The sequence below is a fragment of the Kogia breviceps genome, chromosome 6 (assembly GCF_026419965.1).
Source record: "Kogia breviceps isolate mKogBre1 chromosome 6, mKogBre1 haplotype 1, whole genome shotgun sequence".
Lineage (NCBI taxonomy): Eukaryota > Metazoa > Chordata > Mammalia > Artiodactyla > Physeteridae > Kogia > Kogia breviceps.
The window spans coordinates 40,057,388-40,069,541 of NC_081315.1; the positions used below are offsets into that span (position 1 = coordinate 40,057,388).

Below are 12,154 nucleotides of genomic sequence, written 5' to 3' on the forward strand. Positions count from 1 at the left end.
ATTATCCCTCATTTGATTCACCTAGTGTAAGAAGTTAATAATTTTTAATGGACACTCACAGCTTGCTGTGACCTCAAGAGGCCATTTTTCCTGTTGGCATGCCAAACGAGCGCAATTTTCCTAGAAAGTGTTGCCTACAGTACCCATTCACATTTAGGCATTTCAGTTATACTTTTGAAAGGTAGCACTGACTGTGCTAAAAAAAACCCTGCTTGTTGTCAATGCCTAGATCTTTTCCTAAAAATCTGCACAGAACCTGTCTTCCTTCATCTTTTATGTGCACAGTTACTTTTGTCTTTTCTCTATAGCTGCACTGCATTTCACTTGGCTTTGCCCAAGTCTCTTCTGTTTGCTTCTAGCTGCTTCTCCAATTTAATAGGGTCACTTTGAATTCTGATACTATTTTCCAAGGTTCTGTCCATCCTGCCTCTTTCTCTAACCTCCAACTAACTTCTGATTTGTAAACTTCCCTTCTAATAGCTGTGAAATTGCTGAAGACTTCCGAGAAGATCAGTGTTTACAGACCATCTGTCACTGTTTTTCAGCTGAAAAGTTAAGCTTACTGGTTAGTCAGTTTGAAGACACAAATAAGTTGATGCTGGGAGGTAGTTACAGCCTATGTATGTGAAAAGCATGTTTATGTGCTAATTTTACTGGAATGTAAACCCCAGGCAAACAGGGAATAAATAGGGTTTTTGTTTTTTCACTGCTCTATACCGCATGTCTAGGATAGTTCTTAGAGCTCAATAAATATTTCCTTAATTAAGGAAAAAAATTATGTGAAATCCATGGCATCCTGAAAATATGAAAATTAAAACAAGTCATTTTTATCAATTATGAGTAGTTTTATATTTTGAGTAAATTTCTGAAGAGTGCCATTTGTCTAATTTCTAATGTGATTTATTTCCTTCTAATACTATACCAGTGGCCATAATACTGAAACTTTTAAAGCAAAGATAAACATTCATATAATTATTTGGAAATAGAAAATACTACCTGAATACTAACTGCAGATATTAATTAGAGGGGAAATAAACAGTACAACCTGCCATGACTCAAAAAGCTAAAATAGGGTAAAACAGCTCAAGGTGGCTGTGAAAAATAGTTGTTCTTTAATTCTCTGAGTCCTTAAAATCCGGGCTACAGTCTAGTCATACCTGCCGTTTTTGCTATCAGAAACAACGGTCAGCTCTTTCATAAAGCCATGGAAAAGGAATTAACATTGAATTTCAACATATGTGAATCATTAACAAGGCTATCAACAGAAGACCAAGCACAAAATCTTTATTTCTGGTGAAAGCGTGATAGAAAGCAAAAGAGGATTTTCATATTCCACACTGAAAAACTTAGGGAAGTTTTTCTGATGATTTTTGTAAGACTGTAAGTTACTGAAAAAAGACTAAGTTTAAAATCACAGATAATCATTTTAAGAAGAGTTTTTTTTCTTTTAACTTTATACCTGAAGACTGAAGTTTTTGATATAAAAGTTTTTAAATGAGTGAAATTTGAATGGAATAATGAGTACACTCTTTTCAAATGTGTAGTTTTTACCACAAAACTGCTACATTTCTTTCCTTATGAAAATAAAATAGGTGTTTTGACATTGGGAGGCCCTGAATGACAGCACTGCCTAGGCCAGTTCAATGTGAACATGTAATTGAGGACTGAAACTCCAAGGCAGATCCACCTGCTTTGAAACTGTGAAGTAAAGAACAGATCTGAAACACAGTGACAGTTGGATCTCACTTGAATCTATATTATATCATTCAGAAACATAATTCAAACAACGTTTCTTCTTGACAGCAGGCTTACAAAAGCATACTGAAAAGCTCTTAAAATAACTTGAACTATCACTCTGCTTGCCCCTCACACTTCATTTTTTTAAAAATGTAGTTACATTCTTATTTTATCACATTAAATGGACAAAGTTTTATAAATTAAGACTTCAGTGATCTAATGAACCAACTGAATACAACAATGCTCTAATAGTCACATACCAATATACGTCAATTTTCAAATTTTTATGTATAAACATATAACATGGTAAATGTTCTGTTTGTTTTATTTCAATAAAATAGTTTTACCTGGATGATTCTTTCTTTCTTAATGTACCTCACCCTCCACTGAATTCCCTCATGGTTCTCTCTCCTTTGGTTTGACATATTTTTCTTTTATGAAGTCATTTTCATTATATATGTCGACTGATACATACAAGTCGGAGTTATAAACAAAGCAGAGTTACTACTGAGTGATGAAGTTGTGCTTTTATTTTCAGACATAAATTTTGGCCCAAAGCAGAGACTTCATTTTGTACAAGTAAAAATAATTTCACTAATGATGGTATTTTCTATAGAATTAGAATACTAACTTCAGTGTAAGGCAAGGAATCTTTCACAGGAGATGGTATCTATGAAGTTGTGAAACCCTTAAAATTGTATGTAAAATGCTTTTGGTGTATGTTTGTATGCTCTGTTGTGTACACACATGCCTGCACTTCTTTCCAGTGAAAGGGTCCTGAGGCTTTTACTTCCTTTTCAATATTTAAGAAAAGTGGTATACAGGAAAAAAGACATGTCTCTTTCTTTGGCGAGTGACCTTGACCTATAATATAAACAAGAAAACTGGAAAAAAATGATTCAGAATATCCAAAATATATCTTATGTATGTAAGTATCACCTAATCAATTACAGTATAACATAATGGAGGAAGGTTATAATCCAGAATTTACAATGGAATAAGATTTTAATCTTATCTAATCTACTATCATCATTCAATATGTAAAGAAACGCAGGTCCAGAGATGTTCATAATTTATTCAAGGTCACACATGACTCTGGTAGTTTTTCTTAAACATATTTATATCAGCGATTTTCAAACATTTTTTTAGCACCCTCTCCCAAAAATATGTTTCAACAAAATTTTATTAGGAGCCTTATAGGAGTGCATTACTTTTTTATAATATGCTTTTCTGTAATGTTCAATTATTTTCATATTCACATATTAATTCACATAACATAAATAAACAAAAATAAAAGTAAATAGATAAAAGAGACTCTAGAACTTGGAGAACTGATTCAATAGGCATTTTCTATTTTAAATATTTTGTTTCCTATATTTTGCTTTTCTATGTAACAAAACAATATCAGCACACATACAATCTACAGAAAGACAGTGTAAGCAATGATTAGTTCAATTTTAAAGGGCTACTTTATAAAATAGAGACAGCCATATTAATCAACACCAAGTTGTTTTAATAATAAACAAAGCTAAAATAATCTGCATACTATCTTTAAAAGTTATACAAGTTTTAAAGCCATAGAAACCATAATTTTATATTTTTTACTGTTTTTATTCAAAAAATTAATAAAATTACAAAGTGTCAAAGAAATGTTTTATTGAAAGCCAAAATCTTTTTCATCATTTTTTTCTAAAGTCATAAATTGAAGAGCTGACATCCTGATTTATCACACTGTGCACTTTTAATAGCCAACAAGTTAGCTATTAAATTTAATCAACCTGCCTATTAAATTTCTTTCAAATGGTTCAGGGATACTTCAGCTTCTTTTAACAGCTAATTCATTCACTGGGAATCTATTAATATGGATTTCAATGACATGTCTTCTCCAGAGTACAGATTGGGTCATTGTTAGCTCAGTATCAAATGCAATACTCTGAATGTAGAGGTGTTGCCTCTATTTCAATAGGTAAATTCAAAGCTTTAGAGTTGGGAACCCTAGAATTATGTACTCTGTTCTCCCTTATTTTGCACTAATTGGCTTTATACATGTCTTCTTCATCAGATATATGGGTTTTTCTATAGTAAACATTTACAAGTCAAATTCCTGGGTCATATGTGGTCCACATTTTCATTTTACAACATATTGCCACAATGCTGTCAAATATGTATGTATAATTCACACTTCCCATAAGCAGTGTATATTTCTTAAATTCTTGCTAGGACATGGTATTGTCAGGCTGACATTTTGCCAATTTGATAGAGTATGGAGTATCTCATATTACTGTTATACTTTGCATTTTCCTGATTACCAGAGAGATGGAATAATTTTTCATATATTTATTGGTTGTAAAGGTTTCTTATTCTGTGAATTGCCTGTTCTTATCTTTTGCCCACATACATATTAGGTTGTTGAATTTTATTAATTGGTTTGTAGGCATTCTTTATACAATATATTCATTAACATTCTGTTTTATATATGTATTGTTTACTCCTCCTTCCAGTAGCTCACCTGTTTTGAGTACTGTTTAAATTTTGAGATAGGACTCTTATCTGTCTTTTCTTATAATTTATGATCTTTGTTATTTTGTTTTTAAGAACTCCTTTAACCTAAAATCTAAAATATATTTTCTTCTAAAAGCTTTAAAGTATTATTTTATGTATACACATTTTTTTTTGGCCCTGAAATTCAACACAACCTGGTTGTGTTGCAATGAAGAAACTGATACCATTAGATACTCATTGTTGTTTTTTATTGATAAAGAAGCTTCTCAGAGATCTTATGTTTTCTGACTGCTCTAGCCAGCAGTGGTAGGCTTAGAAATCATAATTCTTGAAGAATCTTTGCTTTATAGTATAGGAAGTGGCTGATTGGCAAGTAGAAATAATGAACCTATACTACTCAGTCATTCATCTCTAAAACTCATTTTTGGTCAAAGTCATATATTTCTGTGTGCTTTTAACTTGGACATTTTGAATACATTGGCATAGTACTCAAAGAATCCTGAGCCCAAAGATAATGGCTCAAGTATGCTTAACCACAGGTAAAATAGCAGTAAATTCCATTTCTTTTTAGTAAGAATGTAGTGTATAGTGTGTGGTATGTAGTCATTGCCACAGCTATGTTTATTTGTAAATCATACACTGCTTTACATTTTATTTGTAAATTCACACTGCTTGTGAATTTTTGCTGAAGAAAACAAACCTCGGAACAAAGGAAAGTATAACTATTTAACAATATAAAATAATTTACCAATTTGAAGAAAATGTGTCTTTTCATATACTTCTCTGCCCTATATTGGCATACTTTCTTATATTGTACAAATTATACAAACTCGTATGCAGAAAGTCTATACCAGCTAAAACCTGAATTTTATATTTGGAAATTTATTTGAAAAGAAGTATGTGAGGGAAAAGTAGATATGAATTAAAACAAGATATCTGTGAATAAAGAGATTCCTGATTATGTTATTCAGAGAAGGCTTATTTTGTCATATAATCATAACCAGCTCTGTTCTGTTTAGACTGAGACTGTTTCAGGAAACATATTGTTTCTATTTTTCTACATCAAGACTAACTGTCGTCCTTCAATCTGTATATCCTCTTAAATCTTTCTTAGTTCTCCAGTGATTTTCTGGGGTTATAAATTACTATCTATGAATGTGATGGGTAATTTGTTTTAGTTTTTTAAGCACCCACATTCCTTATAATAATAAATTATGAGGAAAGCCTATTATGAAGATCATAAGAGAGCCTATCACGTAACACTTATTTTTAACTGGCGTGCAGTATATAAGGCTGAACTATATAAAGTGCAAGCCCCAGTATGCAATAAACAGGAGTTATCTTGGATAATACACAATTATTGGTACTTAAGTATCTTTTTTTTCTAATAAGACCTTCTTATGCTAAACATATATCCCATTTCCATATTTTAATTTTTCATGTAAATGAACTAACTTCTATTCACTTTCAAATAGCAGATATAGGTTAATATAATCTATTCCTTAGAAAAAATAATCTGAACAAGTGATGACTTTTCGTTAACTTTGGATATTATATAATGCATTTATATCATCACAATTTTATGCTTATAATACAGTAGGAATATTTTTCCAGATGAGAAGTACAGTCCAGTTTTGTTTGCTTTTAAATTTTGAATTATAAGGCATTTCATAGTTTTTAAAAAACTGGAATTAGCACATAAAAGTAATAGGAAGTTGAATTTATAACATTATCACTACCTATTTGAAGTCACCTCAAATAAATTTCCTATCTGTTCTAGGCATTATTATATTGCCCTGACAGAGGACACAGTTTCAAAGAATATCAAATTCAGGAGTATGGAGATTTGGGAAAGTTATATCTTTGTTTCTATTACTAAATGATTATAGGCAGAAGCTACTTACCAGATTTTTTAAACACAGTCTTTGCTCTGACCAAAATATTCATCCTTTTACTGAAATATAAGAAATTAAAGATAAAAGGATTCTACTAATAAAATATCTTGAGATTTTTGGTATTTGAGAACTTCCAGGAGAAAAGAATGATTATAAATTTCTTGCAATCTAAGTCCTACAACTGAACAGTTATGTATAATAACTCAGCATATTCGATATCAAATAGTTTTATAAAAAAATGTTATTGGTCAATCCATCTCCCCATATATTCACAATATTTTAAAGCTTTTTCCATGAGGTGATAAAAATCATTCTGAAATACATTCTTGGAAAGTTAATTCTAATCTTCAGCAAGCTTCATGTAAAACTGTCATCATAAGAAAATAACGAAAATTTTTATAATTGTAAGTAGGACTGTGTGGTCAGAAAGCCCTCATTTGGAATTTAGATTGTGTTCTTTATTAGTCATGTGATTTTGGACAAATTGCCAGAAAACCCAGGTTCTTCATGGATATAAAGATAATGGATAATAAATAATGAACAGTGTAAAACAGGTAGATGATAGTTACACACACTAAAGGAGAAATCCCAGCTTCACCAAGGCTGTAAAGAGGCACATTGTATTCTATCAGAGAAAAGAATACCACTAATTTCTGAAGATAAGTTGTAGCAGTCACATTTAGTTCTCAAAAAAGATACTGTTTTCTGAAGAAAATTACATCCTCAGCAACTTACACAAAACAGTAATATTTTAAAACCAATTGGAAAAGTTCTATAGCACCATATTTAGAAGTTATCAAGGTAATCCACTGTGGCTTATCTGATTTATAACAAAGAGGTAAGGGATACTGCTAACTATATATAAAGGCAGTAAGATAATAAACCATAAAAATGAGAAATCTACTCTACATAAATAAGCCCTTTGTGAAGGTATCTTTGAAAACTATAATAATAATAATAAAACCATTTTTAATATTGTGTAGTTGGCTGTGAGAGGCTGGATGATTTCAAGGATTCCGAACAAAGAGACAAAGTTAAGAGCAAAACATAAGAAGGACTCACTGGGCAAGCATTTTAAAAGCTTTTCTTTTTCAGTTCCTGCTAACAATTTATAGAAAGAACATTTGCCCCAGATTGACTAGAGATCAGTACTTAATATATTCCATTTCACAATGAAAAGTTCATTCTGAAAGTTATTTGGTCTCCTAGAATTAGGAATCAGGGTATTAGTAGTATTGTTCAGTTATCTATTTGATGCAGCATCTCACTTTTAAAAATCTGTACGGAAAAAAAAATCTGTACGTATTTTAATATGCTTTTGTATATTAAACTGATTTTCCTGAAACAGAAGATATCCTTATTTTATTGTACATTTTCTGATTATTGAGGACACATACAAAGGAAAGAAATTAACACAGAAATAGCTGTTGCCTCATTTACAATCAAGAATATAAAGGTCGAAAAATAGTAGATATAAATATAATGGCGAATCTCAAATGAAAAATGTCTCCATGCCATGGGACACTTATTATATTTGTGCTCATATCATTGTAATACTTTCTCAAAACAAAAAGTAATTTGTAATATAGCCTAGTCTGATTTGTTAGCTATGCAAGAAGTACTCTTAGGCATATGATTAACTGTTTCTGCAAATTTGACAAATGTCAGATTATATTAGAATCTGGTTAATATTTATAACAAATGATTTTTAATCCTTCAAAACAGCAAAGCTTTGGGGCAATATGACATTTTCTGCATATAAGCCAAGTTATATTTACTAACATTAATAAAATGGAGTGAATGAGTATGCGTGTTCACCCTAGTAGCTTTAATTTATAGAAATCATTAGTCGCGGTGAACACCACTTATACCTTTTCATTTGTATTTTTCTTTAAAAACATAAAAACAAAATATGTTTAGTAGCCTGAATATTAATGAGACAGCAGGTGATTTATTGTGAAGTTTCATCCGTGCCAGTGACCAGCCTCCTGGGAAAGACAATACAGGCTCTGAGAAAATATGAGTTTAAAAGGGAATGAGTCACATCCCTACTCTGCTACATAACTGGTTATTTAGCAAGCCTAACTAGTGCTCTCTAAACCTCTGAAGGGTAGGAGGGCTTGGAGGAAAGAGAAGGCAGTGCTTGTTTATATCATTATCTAAGGTAGGGAGAAGAAATATTGTACATTTCTTTCCTCATTGCTAAAATATAGCTACAAATCAAAAATGGAAAGTACAACTATGCAGATGTAATTTGCATTTAATTTCTAATTTAAAAGAGATAATTCAGTTTTATGAGTTTATTTCCTTGTGTTAGCATCAAGGGGAGCACCATTTTAGGTAAATTATTTCTTTTACTTGACATTCAGGTAATCACTTCATTCCTCCCGCCTATTATTAGAAAATACAAAGTAAAAGAAACCTTTGGTAGTGAATGATGAATTTTAATAACATTCTTGAGAGCACTGACAAGGACCAGTTTTCATTTGTTAGAAAATATAAGTGAACTTCTGAATAGAATAATAATAGTACTTATTATGTCCCTGGCATGTTGTAAGCAAATAACACATATCAACCCTGTCCTCTCAAAGTCCCTCTGAAGTGGGTACTGCTTATATCCCTATTACATAGACACTGAGAAGTTAAGCAATTTACCCAAAGTCGCTGGGTTAAAACTCCTTACTCAAAACTTCTATGCAAAAAACAACTACAGATTAGACATTCTTCTGCCATAGAACACTTAAATTTGGCTTAAATAAATATAGCTTAACTGGTCAGATCTCCATGAATAAAAATCTGTATTGCATTAACTTGTGTGGGAGGTTGATAAGATGGAGAACGGGAGGTAGGGGAAATAAAAACCCACAATACAGGCCAAGTCGTTGTTGCAGAAGGAGAAATGCCTTTTTGCTAATTCTGTCACTCAGATGCGGCACATTTTTGCAATCCACAGCTGGGAGGGGGCCACCTTTTGGTAATTCATAAAGCAATACCATATTGGTAGCAGCTACCTAGCAAACCTTGATTTTAAACTGAAATTTCTGATGTCGATTCAACTTATTAAAATAAAGAAAATGGGGAATGCAATTATATTATTCATGATGATAAAGCCTAGTAAAATCTCATTTCAGAAAAATCCCAATTTCTACATAAATCTACAGAAAGAGTGGAAATATGTAACAATTAACTGAACCACCAGAGAAATTTCTCCCCCAATGCTTCATTTTTGGATCAAACTCAAGTTTTATAGGTATTGCTAATCTAAATCGCTCAGAATGCTGTTTAGCTAGCAGAGATTGTGGGTAGGGGATACAGGTGAAAAAGATTACCTTAGCTGCAAATCGTTTCTACTACTATCAGGAACTTAGAGCTACCAGAAATTTGGATTAGAGTTCTATTGGCCTAGGAGGAGCTTGGGGGTTGAGGACTGACTTCGAGGTATGTGCAAATTGTATATGTTTTAAATGAACAAATGAATAAACCCTCCTGTGGGATTTGTGAAACTTGGGTTTGGATAAGAGTTAACTTTCCTTGAAACTCTCTGTAATCAACCATCACCTTAGGCCTCTCAAAAATCTCCTTTCTACCTGTGTATACAGCGGCATGGGTGAAGTTAACTTGATGGTAACCCTGGAGTATTGGGTATTGCCCTCAAGAAATTCTGGCTTTGTATGAGTGTGTAGCATTGTAGCAAACAAGTCAGCAGAAGAAAAAGTTTTGAAAATGTATAGAGAACACCTGGAAAACATTTTCATAAATATATTCAAAGGACAATGTAATGAAAGTTTTTAAAGAGATGAGGTGACCAAATAACAAAATCCCAAAGAGAATATATAAGAATGATTACATAAATTGAAAATTATCAACAAATGTTCCAAGGTCTTGCTTGATTACAAGGAGTAAAATCCCAATAGTAATCAAATGTATCACATTGGGAAATCTGGACAGGTAAACTGATACATAGGATGTAACAAGCTGGTTCAAGAACAGAATATTAGAGATGATTTGAAAAAATAAAAACCATTGAGAAAGATTTCTGCACTGCATGGTAGATGCTTTATTCTTAATGAATCCCAAAGATGATAATGATGGATTCTTGTTTGGAAGAACAGGTGATAAGACATACAGAATTTTAAAATAATTATTCTTTTGATGAATTGAGCAGTGGTATGAATAGGAAAGAAAACCTGAAGTGAAAATAGGACTAATTTTTAGACGACTTCTTGTAGTTTTCAAAGGTCAGAAGTATTCTAAAGGCAAACATAAGAGATTTAATATATTTAAGTTAGAAAGAAAGGAAAATGGAGTTGGAATTTTTTTTAAAATTGCAGCTATAAGAAACTAAGAATGAATGGGAAGTTAGAATACTGTACATGAAGATGTAAAAATGCAGTGCCTAACATTTTATTTTAATAATAGGAAATATAATTTTTTGAATAAATAGATGTGAATAATTATGTTGCTGAGGTGACTGAAGTGTTTATCTGGAAAGGTGAATCTTGGATGCCACCTACCTAAATATGATACACACGCCTGAATGCAGGGAGGATAGGACCCTGGGAAATAAGACAAGATTAAAGAAGGAAGTTAAAGACTAGCTTCAGAGATATAATATGAAGAAATAAAATTTTAAAATACTGCACTCATCTAAGATAAAAATTAATGAGATGAGAATAAAACGAGGAGTTTCTGACTAGGGGAACTAGGAAGTTAATATAGGAGTTCAGGAAGATCACTGTGATGTCTACTACCATTAAAGTCACTGAGTGAAAGGAAGAATATATATCCTGAAGGAAAAGATCACTGCATGAACATACAAGTCATAAATTCAATTTAACCCCCCCCCCAAAGCCATCATCAAAGTAACTTATTGGATGTCACAAGAAATTTTATACCATTTCTTCAATAACTTTAAGAAATATCTTTTTAAGCTCAATATTTAAAAAACAGATTTAAACATATAATCAGACAATATAAAGTATTATTTTCTTTAAATATATTTCAAATTGACCTAGTCATCCTCATAGCACATATTCCAAGTTGAACTTTCTGAGCAGGAACTAAAAAGGGCACAGCAATGTTATATAATATGATTGACCTTGAAAATCAAGGTCATAAAAATTATTCATTTAAAATAATTTTTAATAAAGCTGCATACCTTACTATCTTTACATAAATTTAGATCATAATGCTAAACCAAATGGTTATTTTACATATTTTATCTGTCTTCACAGTAGGCAAATAAACAGTGCATCATTAAAATTAAATCTCATCTTTTGTTTAAATGACACTTACCCTATGGTTGCTGTGACCGTTAGATGCAAGATACTTCTAATAATAAATCTTATTAATAAGGATAGTTTTCTTAAAGGAACATACTGTAAATTTTCTATGTATTATTTCTATGTATTATTTAAAGTAAAAAGAAAAATCTGTCATTATGAAAGCAAATTTGTTCCTAAACTTTGGAGGCATGTGTAAGTAATTTGCTCTCTGTGGTTTAGGAAGTATGTCAGAAAGTTAAAAGTATTCATATGTAAATTTTCACAAACTAACCAGTAAAACTAAAAATGAGAAGAATACTTGAGAGATATTATGTTAAATAAACTAAAAATGAAACAAAATAAAAGAAGGTAATTGTTTTATTTTAATGTATTTTCTTCATATTTGGAGGAATATTTGCACTCACTGTTTTAACTTAAGCAAAAGTGATGTAGAAAATTTAATATCATTACTAGGTTATAGTTACTATATCACTACCACATGTATGTAAGTATGTAAGTCAATCAAGATTAAATATAATATGGATGAATCCCTATATCAAATTCAAGTTAGCACTACTTATTGTAACTTCTTTTATATAAATAAGTTGCAACTTACTTGAGTAAAAGTAATTAACAGCACCAGCATCTGAATCTTTCTTAATCGTAAACCATAATTATTAAATTATTTGTTTCTAAGTAGCATTTAATATAACAGAAAGCTCTCAGAAACAGGTTTAAAACAAACAAATAATTCTA

General features: G+C 31.3%; 1 protein-coding gene across 12 annotated transcripts in view; it reads right to left on the bottom strand.

The window, feature by feature from the left end:
* ADGRL3 (adhesion G protein-coupled receptor L3) overlaps window positions 1–12,154 on the bottom strand; it is an 861,986-nt gene that overhangs the window by 19,306 nt on the left and 830,526 nt on the right. The gene's annotated exons all lie outside the window — the stretch shown is intronic.